The sequence below is a fragment of the Zonotrichia leucophrys genome, unplaced genomic scaffold (assembly GCF_028769735.1).
Source record: "Zonotrichia leucophrys gambelii isolate GWCS_2022_RI unplaced genomic scaffold, RI_Zleu_2.0 Scaffold_39_496844, whole genome shotgun sequence".
NCBI lineage: Eukaryota > Metazoa > Chordata > Aves > Passeriformes > Passerellidae > Zonotrichia > Zonotrichia leucophrys.
The window spans coordinates 99,514-116,254 of NW_026992244.1; positions in this window are offsets into that span (position 1 = coordinate 99,514).

Genomic DNA, 16,741 nt, shown 5'->3' on the forward strand with positions numbered 1-16,741 from the left:
TGTCCCCTACAAATTTTAGTTTCCCCCCCCAGGGGAGTGTTCTGTAGAGGATTAACCTGGAGCCTTTAGAAATATATTGGGGAACTGAAACTAGAATTACTTATTTACAGCCTTCAAATTTTTACCAACATAATTTACACAAAACAGTCTTCAAACATTCTAAGCAATATTATAACTCTGATACCAATGTTTTCCCATACTGTTCAGTATTTTTGACTCTTCCTCCTGAGAGTCAACTTTAAATCCCAGTATACTCAGGTGAATTAACTTGTGATGTGGATGAATCCTTATCCAGTGCCTGGAGGTGAGTGGTGTGGACCCTGGCCCAATGCCAGAGGGAAAAACTGGGAGTCTGGCCCAATGCCAGAAGGAGAAAGGGGTGGAGTCAGGTCCAATGCCAGAGGGAGAATGGGGTGCAGTCCGGTCCAATGCCAGAATGCTAGAGGGAAAAAACCTGATGTTGAATCTTGGTCCAATGCCAAAGGGAGAATGGGGTGCAGTGTGGTCCAATGCCAGAAGGCCAGAGGGAAAAAAAAACTGGTGTTGAATCCTGGTCCAATGCCAGGGGGTGAGAGTGATGTGAGTCCAACCGTCTTAGTAATGAAGAATACCTGAAATGGGCTTTCAAACACAGGTAATAATGGTCTGCTATTTAATGATTTTATCAAAACTCAGCTTCTCTGTTTAATGTTATCAGTAATTTCTCTTTTTCCATAGCTTGTATGTTTCTCTTATCAGCTTCTACATACTCTGTATTTTGCAAGGAGTTGTATTTCTCAGCTAACTTAACTCCCAAAGTACTCTTATTCCACTATTTTTCTGTGTATTTAATTCACTGGTTTTCTGTTCTATTTTTCAAGATCTTATTTATCTCTTGCTTCTGTTTCTTACTTTCACTTAGAGCTTAAATACTTCTTTCAGCCCCTTACATTTAATTTTTTTTTTTCTTTTAGTTTTTTTTTTTTCCTTACACCATTTTTCTACACAATGCACTTCCCTCTAAGGAGATGTGGTAAAACTTGTAATGCACAATCTACATTACCTCTATTCTAATTCGTCTATATTCACTCTCTCATTTCTCAGTCACTTTCACACATTCCTTCACACCTTTAAGACACAAACTTATTGCTAGAAAATCACGGGTCCCTATAGCCCCCCCCTCAACTTGGGGTTGGCCCACAGGTCTGAGTATCTCTGGGCCTCTTGGAAGGGCCCAGACTCTGGTTGCCTCTGGTGCCCATTCAGCTGTGAGGCTGTCTGCGTGTCACTCACGCTCTTACAGCTACGGCTCCCTCACACATCTGGGGAGCACTAGTCTGGTTTGTAGGTCACACACACACTTTGGTCACAGCCCCCACCCGCCCGGGGGACACAAGCCTGGTTTGCAGGTCACACACACACTTCCACTGCCCCCTTCCCACCTGCCCGGGAAGTTGAGGCTAACTTTGCTTGTGACTCACTCTCACAGACACAACAAGACAACAATAAGGTACCTTTTACTTTCACACCACTTATTACAAGTTAAGTCTTACTGGCCAGTTTTGGTGGTATTGGATATCCTTTCTACCTAGCTGTTTATTTGTCTAACTTCAGATGTTACTTTGTTGAGACAGGACTTATCTGCTCCTGTATCAACCAAAAATTCTAATTCTTCATTTAGGGGTCCCACCTCAAAGTTTACTAAGGGCTCTTCTAGATGTTGCATCAGGTCCCCTAAAGTGTAAAGCCCCTGACCCTCTACTCGTCACCTCTAAGGATCTTCCCTAAATTGTCTTGTTCCCTGGCTATTGTCCCATCGAGACTGAGCTTTCTACAAAACCTCCTGGTGTGTCCTGGCTCTCCACAGTAATAGCAATGTCGTTCTCTCAGAGGGACTTGAGGTGCCTCTATCCCTTTTGCTCTTGACAGTACAAGAGGCCTATCCTTGCCTCCTCCTGGTGGTGGACCCGCCCACCCTGAACTTTCTCTAGCTACAGCAACCATGATCTTAGCCTTGGCCTTTGCTTTTTCTTCCTCCATCCTTAAATACACCTTCAATGCCTCTCTTAATTACTCATTAATGTCCTTCTCTTGCCACTCTTCCATCTTTTCCAGTTTCCTCCTTGTATCAGGCCAAGATTTGGTAACAAATTGGACTTTTAGTAGCATTTGAACTTCTGGGCTGTCTGGGTCTATTCTAGAGTACAACTGGAAGTTCCGCCTCAGGCGATTAAGCCAGGCAGCAGGAGCTTCATCTTTCTCCTGTGTACCCTCAAATACCAATTGAGTATTAGTTCCTTTGGGAACTGACTCTTTGATCTCCCGTATTATCAAAGATCTATATTCCATCATGGCCTTCCTCCCCTCCTCCTGATTAGGGTTCCAGCTGGGATCCGTTAGTGGAAATTTATGTTCACCTGAGGGCACCTGGGGTCCTGGATGGTTATCTTTCTCCCAAATTCTTATGCTAGCCACCCTAATCATCTGGACCTCTTCTGGGGAAAACAATATACTCAGGATGGAATTCATCTCCCCCCAAGTGTAGATATTTGGACCTAGAAATTGATCCACTTGGTTGGCTATGCCCACTGGGTCCTCAACTAAATGTCCCAACTCTTTCTTGAATTCTCTCACCTCAGAAGCAATTAGGGGAGCATTCACAAAGCCAACACCTCCCGCTATTCCTCCCATAGGAACCTCTCTGAGGGGAAAGAGTCTCTCTGCCTTGGAGGTCTTGAATCTGGTGCTACAGTACGGCCCATCTTCAGATGCCAAACTACTAGTTTGAGGGATATCTGGGTTACCCTGAACTTTCTGCCCATGAGCAGGTATATTTGCTGATAGCTGTTTATCGGGCAAAGAGACATTTGTGCCCCAACTAGGAGGAGGTAAAGGGACAGCAATAGGAGGGGGGAAAGAGCCTGAGTGGATATTAAGTGCAGCTGGAGAAGGGGTGGAGAATGCAGCAGATGGAGTAGGCACTTGTGGTGGTGCAGAAGGAACTGGAGGGGATACTGGGTTTATCATATCAGAAGCTGAAGAGGTAGAAGGAAGAGTCTGAGCAGGTGGTAATGAGATGGCAGCCGGGGGAAGAACCGGACCTGCCATTTGAGGTGCTTGAAGAAGAGGATTATAAGGTGGAGGGGCAGAAGGAGGCAAATAATCCAGGGGATCCCATCTTTTACTAGTCCTATCATCCCCTCCTTCATTCCCCTCTTTCTTCCTCTGTAACTTACAAATTCGCACCCCTTCATCCCCAACAGCGCTCTTTAACCAGCAAGCTACATACAGTAATTGCTCAGGATCAGTATCCCCTCGAGCTGTCAGATAATTATTTAAGTGTTGGCACATCCACTTATCCTTTGTCCCACACCAAGGCCATCCTCCTTGTAACTCTAATTCTGGCCACACTCCCATACAATAATGGATCATTTTCACTTTATCTAATCCCTCCTTGGCCTCCATAGAATCCCATTTTACTAACAGTTCTCCTAAGGGACTATTGGGATGTATATACCTCAGTCTCTTGCCGGTCTTTTTACTATTACGCCCTCCCATTTTACAGGTCTCAACAGTAAAAAGCCCCAAAGGTGCCTTTACTGACCGATAATTTCAAAAAGAACCTTCTTTGAGGAGCTTCAGCCTCCTCCACTGAACTTCAAATTTCTGCCTGATGCTCAGGACTTTATACTGAAACAACTGCCCGATCTCTTAATTGCCCAACTTTCCCCACGTCAGGTCTTACATCTATCGGGACTTGAACACACGAAGCCTCGGCCTAGGAATTCGGGTTGTGCCTGACTCCCTCTGTCAGGAAAAACAACTGCCTGATTTTAGTTTGCCTAACCCGCCAATTTTTAGGCTTCACCGTATCAAGACTTAAAAGCAAACCACAGCCTCCTTCGCTGGGGTTTGTGCCTGACTCCTGTGTCAGGACTTACTTTTGCCGGCAGGGCTTGTGAGCTACCCGAATCCTTCTCGGGACTGACAAATCTGCCTGACTTCTCTCTGTCAGGGCCTATTTTGGGTGCGTGCCACTCATAAAAATATTCCCTCCGCACGCCCGGGGGGGGGGGCCCTTTATTCCCCCTTGGGAGACTCACTCATGCTAATTCCACGTGCTTCTCCCTGTTTCTGGCCGGCTTTCTCTCGAAAGCACGGAACCGCGGTACTGAGGAGATCCACTCTCACTTCGAAGGTCCAGCTACCGGCCTCCGTCTCATTCACACACACATGCGCACGTCTCCCACTCCCGCCACCGGCTTTCTCACCAATCCGGTGCTCCGGTGCTCCCCTGTGTGGCTGGTCCTGAGCCGATCCCTCTGGTCCTGATAGCCAGCTGTCCTGAAGTCCAAGATGGCCAGTCTTGAATCTTCTTGCTGCGTGGCTATTCCGGACAATGCCCCAGCTGAAATAAACAGGGCCAGGAGACTTCTTCTCCTTTTTAATGCCTTTATTAAAAGTGATCAGCTCAGGATTGGGCGGCTCGGCAGGGCTGCAGTCCCCGTCGCGTCTCCCAGGGCGACTCAGAGGAGGAGGTTATGTGCAGCTCTGTCCACTAGGGGCAGAGCCGGGGGATCCAGTCCTCGTGGGAGCCTTTAGGGCGTGATGTCCCCGTCAGATGTTGCTTTCTCAGCGTCTCAGCTGCCTGGTCCCGGCGTTGGGACGACTCTCTGCTCAGGGCGAGAGGGACTCTGCATCTCTGCAGGCTCAGCAGTTGGCTCCTCATGTCCAGACATCACTTTAGTCTCTCAATTCTTATTTGGCTCGTTGTTTTTAGGGTTTTCTCGTTGCATTTTGGAGTCGAGGTCCCAAAGCATTCTGGTCTTTGGAGTCACTTTGCATAACCCCCCCCCACCCTCTCAGGTGTCTTCCCTATGTTGGAAGAGCGCACTGCCTCGGGGAAGGGCCATCACCCCACCCAGCCAGGCCTTTTACTAATACAAAAGAGGAGATAAGCTACAACGACACGTGATTACCATGACAAAACACCAAGAACCCTGGCAGAGACAGAGACCTGGCTGCGTCCTTGTAACTCTTTCTCACAAAAAAAATATTAACCGAATTTTTGTTCATAACAGTTTTCAGCATCTCTGCAGGCTCAGCACTCTGTTGATGACGCCCAGACATCACTCTTATTTCTTAATTCTGTATTGGCTCGTAGTTTTGGGGGTCTTTTAGGTTAGTTTGGCAGGGGTCCTTTCCATGCCATGCTGGTCCGGAAGGTATTTTGCATCTTCTGATGCCCACTTCTCATGTCCCCTCCCCTCACTGTCTGGGGAGAAGTACAACTTAGCCTCAGGCAGGCTTTACTGATACAGCAACCTATTATTCAATCCAGAATGGTCTCTCAAACGTGTGGAGTTGATAATGCAAATTAGCATCTCAAAAATCCAACCAGCCTGCTCCTCCTTCCTAAAAACTTCCTTTGAGGTCTGGACAACATGGTCACAAAAACAGGCATAAATCAGTTTCCTTAGGTCATTTTCCAAGCTGGTTGGCTGAACCCCCAGGCAATGGCTGGTAAAGGGTGCTGAACTGCAGGTGGTAAATTAACCCAAGCAAGGAAGGTGATTTTCCTTATTTATAGCTGTCCCTTTTCCTACTGATATTTGGATCAGTGATTGTCCCAGTCTGAGGCAGTTGGATTCTGCTTAAAAGAGGTAGAGAGAGAGACCCCCTCAGAGCTCAGCAGCAGGCTGTAGGATTTTGAGCATCACTTTTGTGCTGAGTGTTTCAAGTAGCAGAAACCTGATCCCAGTTTCTTCTGAGGCACTGCAATGAATTTAGGCTCTTCTCTTGAGATTTCCCCTCCATTATCTTCTGCCCCGAACACAGTCCACAGCTTGATCTTAGCTAAGGGCAAAGTGGGCGAGGTTTTGTAGCCCAAGAGAGACATTCCTGCTTGCCACACATCTGAGAAATCAGGTGCTTTAGAGAGAGAGAGAGAAGTTAGATTCCCTGAGGTCTCTACATTTCAGAACAAACATCTGCCTCAAGTATGACCTAAACCTCTGTCAGATACACTTGTGAAGTGTGTCTGAATTTGCAGTGTGAGCCCAGAACATCCCTCTGGCAGAGAGGGATGGTCATAGACAGAAAGAAGTTCCTGTTCCCCATAACAAACATCTAACTGGCATATTAGAGACAAGATTAGGAGTTTTAAATGGAATTGATTCAGAAATACTGATGAATAAACTGTCTGCTGCAGCAGGTAGCCTAACAAAATTGAAGCAGCCTTTATAGTAATCCCTATTGGCATTAGGAACTAGCCAGTGACAGATTTCAAAAGTACTGCCAGAGTAAAGAAGTATGAAGAGGCTGGGGACCAAGACCACAAGTTGATAGTAGAAGCACTTGGTATAGTTCAAGATAATGTGTCTTTAGCTTTCAGTTGTATACAAGCACAGTTATGGATACAAGCAATAGCAGCTCTGATCATATAGGAAAGAGTGAAGGCAATTTTCCAGCTGAAATTCGGAAAATTGAGTGGGATAATGCAATTGATTTTGAAAGGAAGTTTCAATCCTGGTGGACTATGGTGAATTTCACCTATGATCCTGTTTCTAATGTGGCCACTGCCTTTGTGCTTACCATACGTAATGCCACTGTTTATGTTATCCATCCCATCATTGCCCTAAGATTAAACCATGAAAAAACAACACTCTATCCTTCAGAACATAGAGTGTGGGCACAAAAAGATGAATGAAAAGTGGCAGACAGTAAACTTAAAATCCTGAATTACTAAAGAACAAATGAGATTCATTTGTGAAAGCAATACTGTTAATGCCCAAGATGTGTTTAAACAGAATTTTTAAAAAGGTGAGATTTTATAATCCTGCCTTAGACTGTTATGACACTTGTAGTCTGGTATAAAACCTGTTTTATTTTGGTATTACACTGTTTTTATCAGCGCACAGACTAACCATAAACCACTGGCTTCAACAGAAATCTGAGGAAAATTGGGAACTCTTATGGCTGGATCGCCATAATGTTTTGTGGAGAAAAGAAGAAACCTCACAACTTTATAAAAGTTGTAAAGCTCGGTATGTTTATTTACGGCGCCGGACGCATGCGGAGAAAATTCTCCTCAAAAGGCATGCGTACCCCTGAAGACCTCAGGTCTCTTTTTATCCCCCTTCCAAATGCATATGCATACAGTTTCACAATAAGTTCATACATATTCATCCCGCATGACATTTAGCACCAGTTCTTCTTTATCAAAGGAATTTCTAGGTCGGGGCAAATTGACCTCGTGGTCTTTTCTGTTTTTCTTTCTCTGTCTCCTTGCTGTCTCGGCATGCGAGTTTTTCCTTCAGCTTTGGCCATTTGACTTTTCACCGTTGTTAGACACTTCACCTAATTCAGGATGGATCCCTACTCTGTCTCACTTCCCAGCTTTACCCTTGGAACCCTCCATGGGTGCCCTCCCAGGTTTGCTCCCCGAAGATCCCATTTCACTCACCAGTAAGATTTTCAGTGTTCCTTCCCTGTGGGCTCTTCACGGATCCTCCTGGTCCTCCACTCATCTGTCTCCTGGACAGTCTTGGGAACCCAATTGAATGCCCAGAGCCGGTCGCCACCAAGGGGAGCTGAACACCCAAACTGGGTGAGGTGCGCCTCCAGCTCTGCTCGGTGCCCATCGTCCTGGTTGGTGGAAAGATCCCAGATGAGTCTGCAGATGTCAGAAAAATTAATCCACAAACATCAGAGGTTTATGTCCAAAAAGGAGACAGGAATCCTTTTACTTTATTCGAATAAAGGGAGAGTCCATGGGGCATTCCCCTGGGGTCTCTAAAATTTTTGGAGGTCGCAGCCTCCCTTTTTATCCTAATTTCCTGGACACATTTCCCTTCTCTCTTTCCCCATTGGCTGAGGTACTTGAGAGGTACAGACTTCCGGATACGCCTGATACCAAAGATTTCCTTCTAATGTATAACCCTCTCTTTTAATTTTTAATTCTTATGGAATTTAGGGTTTTTTCTTCTCCATTGTTTCTTTCATCTTTCAATGTCTAATTTCATTTATCAGCAAACCCAAAGTTTATTTGTAAAACCAAATATCTTTTTCCATTCATCAATCAGTGGAATCCTTCCCATTGTTTCTTTTATCTCCCAGTGCTAGTTTTATCTACCAGCAGACCCACAGCTTGTTTGTAAAGACAAATCTGCTCTTCCTCTCAGAAGTGATATATTTATTTTTAATAAGTTTGTCAGTCTGTAATGAAAGAGTGGTTTGGTTGCCTAAAGAAATACCATCCAAGTAATTGTCAAAAATAGGGTTTAATATGAAATTGTGAAAATGTGACTTTACAGAGTTCAATGGCAAGGTTCACTATTACTTGCTAAACAGATTAAAGCATACAAAGGATGCAATTTGGAACGATTTACATGGAAGCTGGACATGCAAAAGAGAGTGAGGGTGTAAAGGATATGGATGCAAAAATAAGGGTGCAAAAGGGTTTAGCAGCATTTAATCATTGAATACTTTAACATTTACATGGTGATTGGACAGGGTTCACTACAATTATAAGAATGACTTAACTATAGATTTCAGATAGTAACATTCATACATAATCAATTCACACACACACAGGTAAAACAATGTGTACACCTGTCTTGGGGATGGTTTGTATCCCATGACCATTTTGTTTTTGTTTTGTGTCCGGAATTCTCACTCCCCCTTCCTTCCCCCCCGCCCCCCGGCTCGGGAATATTGCAATGGGTGAAGAGCGGGGCGGCCAGGCATCCTGCGGGACATGGGGGTCAGAGGAGGCTGCTCTTCCTTCTGGTGGGGGTAATTCACACGGTGGCCGCACGGCACGGTGAGTGTGACCTGAGAGATACTGTTCCCCTGTGGTTTTTGGGATTTTTCCCCCTTGCTTTTTTTTCCTTTAGCACTGTGACCATGGCTTACCAGCTTGCTTTTCTGCTCCTCTGCCACTTGGGTGCTCAGAGCCAGTTCGTGCTGTGGGACCTGGGAGCCAGGAGAACACATCACCACCCCACCCCCCCCCCCCTTGGCTGGACTGTTCCCCCGGCGCTGCCACCCAACCTTGGGACCCGCCATCACAGATGAGCTGTGCAAAGGAGCAATCCCTTTCCCAGCCCCTGCTGTTTTCTGCTGTTGCTTTGGGGTATTTTGCTACACTTTAGTTAGACATCCCGCATCCACCAGGACCGCCCCTGCAGCCGTGTGGCAATCATCGCATCTGCCCAGCCCCACCGGGAGCCTGCCGGCCGTGGTCATAGCTACACCAAAAGGGAAAATGCTTGACGGTTGAGAGAAGGCTGTTATTGGGATTCTGGTTTTGTTTGTTGTTGCTGCTCTTGTTGTGTGTTTGCCTTGTTTACATATATATATATATATATATATATATATATGTTATGAGAAAAAATTCAGGTAATATTTTTTTTGTGAGAAAAAGTTACAAAAAGGCAGCCAGATCACTGTCCCTGCCAAGGTTCTGTGTGTTTTGTCATCGTAATCACGGGTCATTGTAGTTAATGGTTGTTTTTGTATTAGTAAAAGCCCTGGCTGGGGCGAGGTAATGGCCCTTGCCCGAGGCTCAGGTGTACTTTTCCCAGCATAGTGAAGACACCTGAGAGGGTGGGGGAGGTTATGCAAAGTGACTCCAAGACCAGCATGCTTTTTGGGACCCCGACTCCGAACGCACAGAGAAAACCCCAAAAACAACGAGCCAAATAAGAGTTGAGAGACTGGAGTGATGTCTGGACGCGAGGAGCCGAGTGCCGAGCCTGCAGAGACACTGGAAACCTTCCTTGATCCTCACCCTGTGTTCGAGAGCCCCCGGGTCAGGTCTGGGAGGAAGCGAGACTCAGACCAAAACAACATCTGACGGGGGGGACACCATGCCCTAAAGGCTCCCACGAGGACCGGATCCCTGAGCTCTGCCCCTAGTGGACAGAGCTGCGCATATCCTCCTCCTCTGAGTCGCCCTGGGAGACACGACGGGGGCTGCAGCCCTGCCGAGCCGCCCAATCCTGAGCTGATCACTTTTAATAAAGGCATTAAAAAGGAGAAGAAGTCTCCTGGCCCTGTTTATTTCATATATATATTTAAGTAAATACCTGTTTTTCCTTTTCCCATATCTTTGTCTGAGAGTCACTGAATTTCAAAGTTATAAAAATTCAGAGGGAAGGGGGTCATATTTTCCATTTCAAGAAGGTCCCCGCCTTCCTTGGCAGACGACTGTCTTTTAAACCAAGACACCACCTGTGTGTGTAAAGGTACCTATCCAAAGTTCCTCTCAGGTTCAATGAAATACATCAAATCCCTTTGTGTTTTCCAACAGGAAGAGTTGCGCCTCAAGAAGTATGGAGATTAGGGAGGGATCAGCCTTGGCCTCATCATCAGCAATGGTTCTTTGAGTATCACAAGCTTTAGGGTTTGCAAGCTCTGACAGGCCCCACTCGGTGGTGCTGGTTCAGCCCACTGCAGTCCAGGAGAGCTCAAAGGGCCTCACTTAGGACAGCTGTTTATAGGGTCACAAGATCATTGACTTTGATCCTCAGTAAGTTTCCATCATGGCCATAACCGAAGTTGGTAACTACTGGGCTTTTTTCCCAAAGTGCGGTAACAATGATATCACTCCACTTGGGCTGCACTTCAGCTAAATGGTTTACCAAGGCTACAAAGGATAATTGCTTATCCTTTGTTTCCCACCTTAATTGGGCAGCTGATGTTTCTGACTGTTCCCACTTCTACCATGCAAGAGCTCCTCGTGCAAAAGCTTTTCACAACTCAACTGGTAGGGTCAAGGGACACTTCACTGCTCAGACATTTTGTTCAAGGCCTATCAGGAGCTTCTGAGATCAGGCCCAAGGATGGGCGGGGGGTTTTTACCACCACACAGTCTTTCTTTGCAACATGCGTGGTATGTCAATACTAAATATCAGTCATCTTTTTAGACTTTCAGCTACTGACATATCATGATGACTTTTTTATAATGAGCAAAACATGACAATCTCTGTATGTGATGATACAAAACCAGCAAGCAACTGAATTGCTGATGCAAAATGAAAATATCCTCATTTCTGAAGTAGAGAGGATTTTCTTAAGTTTTGGCAAGTTGGTTTTTCTTTTCCATAGAAACATAGAATGTTAAGGGGTTGGAAAGGACCTTAAAGATCATCTAGTCAAACACCCCCCTCCTCCATGGGCAGGGACACTTTCTACTAGACCATGTTGCTGAATGTCTTATCCAACCTGGCCTTGAACACTGCCATGGTTGTGGCAGTTTCATAACTACTTTTCTGCTTGGTTCTTCTACCTATATACTACAGCATAGGTTAGAAAACCAGACCTGAAAAAGATCTTTAGGAATCCTGTTCTTTCCCAAGACAGAATGGGTCACAGTCTGCCTTTCTCTCTGATAATCTCTCAGATAATCTGAAGTTCAGATTTTCATTCCAATTTGGAGGGTTTGCTATAGTTATAAGCCTTTCTCTAGGCTAGGAATTTTGAATTGTTTCTCAGTCAACAAATTAAGCTCTGCAGTGTCCACTGCTGATAAGCCTTCCAAGCTGTCACAGGTTTGTTCTGTCCTGGCTTGTGCTTTGTGAAAGGCTATGCAGTTTGGGTAATCATCCCACACTTTTCTGGCAGGGTTCTCAGAAATGGCTTTTGGGCAGTTTTCAAAGGACCATGAGTATATTGAGAGGAAAGTGATGAGTAAGCTGTTTCATCAGCATGCCAGTTTAACTTAGTTGGCATTAGTACAACCTGACTGAAATAGCATTTAGAGTTAATGAAAATAATTTTTACACTATCTGCAATGCTTTCTCTGTGTGAATGGTGAATGTGTGACACTTTACAAGTGCATTGCAAAGACTAAATTGATTCTTAGAAGAATACATTTCTCTAGTCTAGACAAGACCTAATAGATATTTCTCCTAAATAGCAGATGTAACTTTCTTAATTTTCTCTCTTGATTAAAATCCTTAATGGAGCAAGTTTTCTACTAAATGTCTACTCAAAAAAGCTTAGAGAAAATGAAATGTCAGCCTTAAAAATATCACTTTAATATGTTTTGACGTGATAAGGTCCTAAAAAGTATCATAATGATATATGTGCAAGTATTAAGTATGTATGCTTGCTGTATTTGAAATCAGTGTGTGCAAGAATGTATAATCACAAAATATTGATGACACTGTGCTGGGGAGAGTGCTTGAAATAAGGACCACTGGCAATGAAAAGAAGTGACTTGCAAACCCAAGATATAGAGGTGGATGAAAGGCAACCAAATATTCAGTATGGGAATCGTAAAAGCAGGCAACCCCTCATCTGGGAAGATTGATGCATCTGACTCCATGATATCAGAAGGCTAATTAATTACTTTTTTATACTATATTATTCTATACTATATTACACTATATGTAAACTGAAACTGCACAAGCACTCAGCTGAGGAAAAATCTTGTGACTGCTGACCGACAGTCTGGACACGCGCTTGGCCCTGATAGGCCAAGGAAAAAAAACACCATCACTTTGGGTAAACAATTTCCATATTGTATTCTACTTTGACACAACACAGGAGCAGCAAATGAGATAAGAATTGTTTTGATCATTTTTTTCTCTGCTTCTCTCAAGTTCAGAGAATTCAAATCCCACATATTGTTGTATTCATATTTCTAGAGTCCCAGCTCTCAGGCTGCCACAGCTCTCGGCTGTCCTACCTTCTATCATGTCAGGGGGTCCTATACCTTCTCTCGGTGTTTTCTTATGGCTGCAGATCTTCACAGCAGTGTTGCTCCTGCTTCTCAGTCAGGGCTCCTCTCCAGCTGAATTTGAAATTCAATAACAGATCTTTGGAATAGCCTATAACCTATTATGTGTTTTAATAATGCAAGTTTTTGCAATATTGTCTTACAGTTTTTGATTTTGTTGTTATTCAGAGCAGGCTTAATAAAGTTATACTTTGCTTGTCTGAAACTGTTATCTAAAACAAGATTATGGCAACCACTTATTCTGTGTTGAAAGGCGGTTGTCAAATTCCCCAAAACATCTAAACATGTTTAATATCCCCTTTCAGTGTTTAGACAATGGACTGATGTTATTAGAAACTATGAAACAAAGTTAAATTGTGTGTATGAATCATGTTTAAACCACAGAACAAAATCATCTTGATGTGAAAGTGCAAATAAGTAAAGGAAACCATAGGATAAAATAATTGCAGATTCTTGGTTAAAATTGGTGCAGACTTGTTAAATCTTTCATGATGAATGTGAGGCTTGCATAGATGATGCTTCTCATATGTTTCTCCACAATTAAAGGTACCTCTTTTGTACGGGCACTGCGTTGTCAGGGTGAAGCTTGGGCTTGTTGACTCCATGTTCTAAATGCATCTGGTCAGCAGCTTGACAGTTAGCTGAATCAGCATGTAGGGTCCTCTGCTCTTGTTTCAGACCTGAAAGGGGTAGAGAGAGATATTAGGATCCTCTGGTGCTGTCTTTTCTGCCAGGAGACACTTCAGAGGATGGCATGGATAGGTTTTAGGAAGTTGCAGAAGTAAGTCACCTCTGTTAGATCAAGAGTCAAAAGTGCTTAAATGAAATTAAACTTATGCTACCGAGACTTCTGTGAATTTGATCAGTGGAGCATAGGTTAAAAGGACAAAAATACTTCATCCTCAAGGATTAGAAAATGTCTTTATTTGCTTTTCTTCCAAGATGTGGATGTGAGAGCCTGGTCAGAGAGCGAGCAAACCACATAAGTTTTCTCAGGGTTGGCTGGTGAGACTTTAGGGAGTTGCAGAGAAAACAATGACAGCTTGTTATTATAAACAACCTGCAGGTGGTGTTTTCCTACTCTCCGTTTTCCTGTTTTTCTCAAAGATTGTTTATTAGAAAGGTGTTTTTTAAATTAGCCAATCAGATGAAATGTATTGATTAATTGACCAATCTGGTCTGTCTGTATCAGAACAGTCTATATATAGAGAGAGATTTTCAAAGTAAAGAGAGATGCTGTGCAAACTATCTTTCTGGTGAGTCTGTGTCGTTTTTTACTCAACAGTGACACCAAGGCAGAGTAGTTAATGTCTAAACATTTCTGAATGAGCCTAAAGTTTGCTTTTCTTGAAACGTCCTTTTTTGTGTTTTCTGCAACTGTGGATTTTTTTTGTTTTCTGCTGGCTACTAATAAATGATGTCTGAGTTCCTGCTTATTCCAGATGGAGACATTATTTTAAGTGTTTCACTGGTGTGTTCGAGACAGTGTTTGGTAAGACTTAGTTTGAGCCTAGCTAGACTTGAAAATGTGCACATATTTAAATATGCATGTAGGGTGTAAGAAAAATTGTAGTTAATGGGGCCATGACCTTTGTTAGGGGCCATAGGAGTTGAGATGTTCAATTGCTTTTAAGAGAATATTTGAAAGTTTGGGACATGATGCATGAATTATGGAGATGTTAACTACAGCTAACAAAAGATGTGAGCTGAAGCATGACTAGCTACTTGTTTACCTTAATGAAACAAAATGCCCGGAGTGTGGGGGTTTGTGGAGTGCCCCTGTTCCTAAGAGGCAGGAATTTGATCTTACCCTTCTTGTGTTGCTAGTAACTCCTCCCTTGACCCAAACCTTAAACTCCACCCCTGTGATACCATATAAAACCCTACAACCCTGCCTTTGCCCTGTCTTTTGTCTCTGTTCCACCCCTCGTCCCTGGGGGTAATAAATGGATTCTCGAGCTTTCTGAAACAAGGACCTGTCTTGTTTGTTCCCATGCCCAGCACTGGCAGCTGCACGCTCCCTGGACACGATGAACTCAGTTGCAACGCACTGCAACAAATGGTGGAGAATGCGGGCAACCAGTGAGGACAGCATGACCAGCATCCGTAAGTCACCCACTTAACTACATCTTGGGGAACCCCCATCTTAAAAGGAACATGAGAGTAAAAAGCTTACAGGGAGGGGAATTCCCAGTAAGGGCACCAGCTTACTGGGATGGGTGATGGGACTGACATCTGCCATCACTCAGCGAGATGCTTATGAACGGTTTACGTTTTTTTGTTTTTCATGGGAGGGTGTTTTTAAGAGCTACAAGTGGCTAGTCTGCCTGCAAAAAGGACCATTAGACAGGCTGTTGTCAACTTTCTCAACACGTCTGCTGCAGCTTACTGGACCGTAAAGCCCTGGAGGGTGGTTATGGACGATTGCGTGCAGCATGTTGATGCCCTAGATCTGTGGTCCCCCCTCCTGTGAACCTCCATGTTTTTCAGTTTCTGTGAAGCTGCCCATATCTTTCCTTACTCTTTTGTTCCTAAGAGTGTGGCAAGTGTTGGGCAGGATGAAACAAGAAAGCCTTTTAAATATGACTGCCTAGCAAAAGATTTTGAGAATATAGAAACTATATGCGAGATTGAAATGAAAGCAACTTTTGAGATACCTTAGTTGTGACCAGTTGAATGTAATCCCCCCTGGATGAAACAATTCCCTCTGCAGTCAAAGCAGGCCTTGCAGCTTGGCAGATAAAGCCCAAAGAATAAGATTTAGGGTTTAACATGTAAACATAGTATGGTAATGTAGTGATTCTTATAGGTTGTGTGGAAATGTTATAAGATATGCATGCTGTAGTAGATTGGTTCATGAGAATCTGCATATTCAACACTGAAGACGATTTATTGTGTTGTAACGGGAGCTTCGTTCTCTTTTTTGCTCTCTTTTTGCTCTCTTTTTTGCTCTCTCCTTTTACTCGCTCTCGGCTCGCTCACTTATCTCTCTTCTCCCTTATCTCTTTGCCCGCTCTCTGCTCCTCTTTGCGCCCTTTTCTTTCTTTGTCTCTTTGCCTTCCCTCTGCACTTCTTCACCCCCTCCTTTCTACATGCTCTCCGCTCTTAAATCTTTGCCATTGACTTTCTCACACTTTAAGCCTCTCCTCTCTGCGCCCTGCTTCGGGCTGCGGCTGGCAGCTTGCAACAGGGCCCTTCACCCACGTCCTTTGTAATAAACCGATAGTTTCACGACTTGGCTTCAAAGAGATCTCGTCTCCATCCATCCATCCCTACCGTGCTTGACCTCCGTCGCCTACAGCAAGGAGTGAAAACTGCCAGGATAGCATGGAGTTGTTACCGTCTCTCTATCACCCCATGTCCCTCTCCGTCACCCTATCCCCCTTTCCCTGAAGGCAGAACAAGGGGTGGAATCCATCCAGAAGTGATGTGGGAGTGCTATTGTCCTCTCACCATCCTGTGTCCTCCTTCAACCCCTGTCTTTCCATATCCCCCATTCCCTACCCGGGAAAGTGATGGCCGCACCGTCCCAGGCCCTCCTAAAAATGGCGCTTACTACGCTGTTCAGGATTCCCCTTTTTTCCCACTGAAGTCCTATTCTGGTCCCGAACTGTTGCAGTGTGTTGCAATTTCCTGTTTTAGACTTCCTAGTCCCTTCCCAGGTGTGGCAATACCTCTCTTCCCCTTCCCCCTCGCCCCCTGCTGGGTTGTCAATAGGTCTTAAACATTCCAGCAAGGCCATCGTGTGGTTGGTCAAGTTCAAAGGATGCCCTTCAGGCCTGTGGTCATTGGCCTGTCTATGTGTCCCTCTTCCCCTGAGACCGTCCTCCTCCCACCTGGTTGGTGTCTCACCTGTCCCTTCCCCTCTCCCCCCCCCTTCCTTCATCCCTGGGCTTAAATTGAGCCAGGACCATGTGCTCAGCATTCTGTTGGAGCTGTTACCATGGAATAAAACTCTGGTATAAACCCTCTGACAGAAACCGTCTCCTTTTCCTCTTCACCATAGCCTGAAGC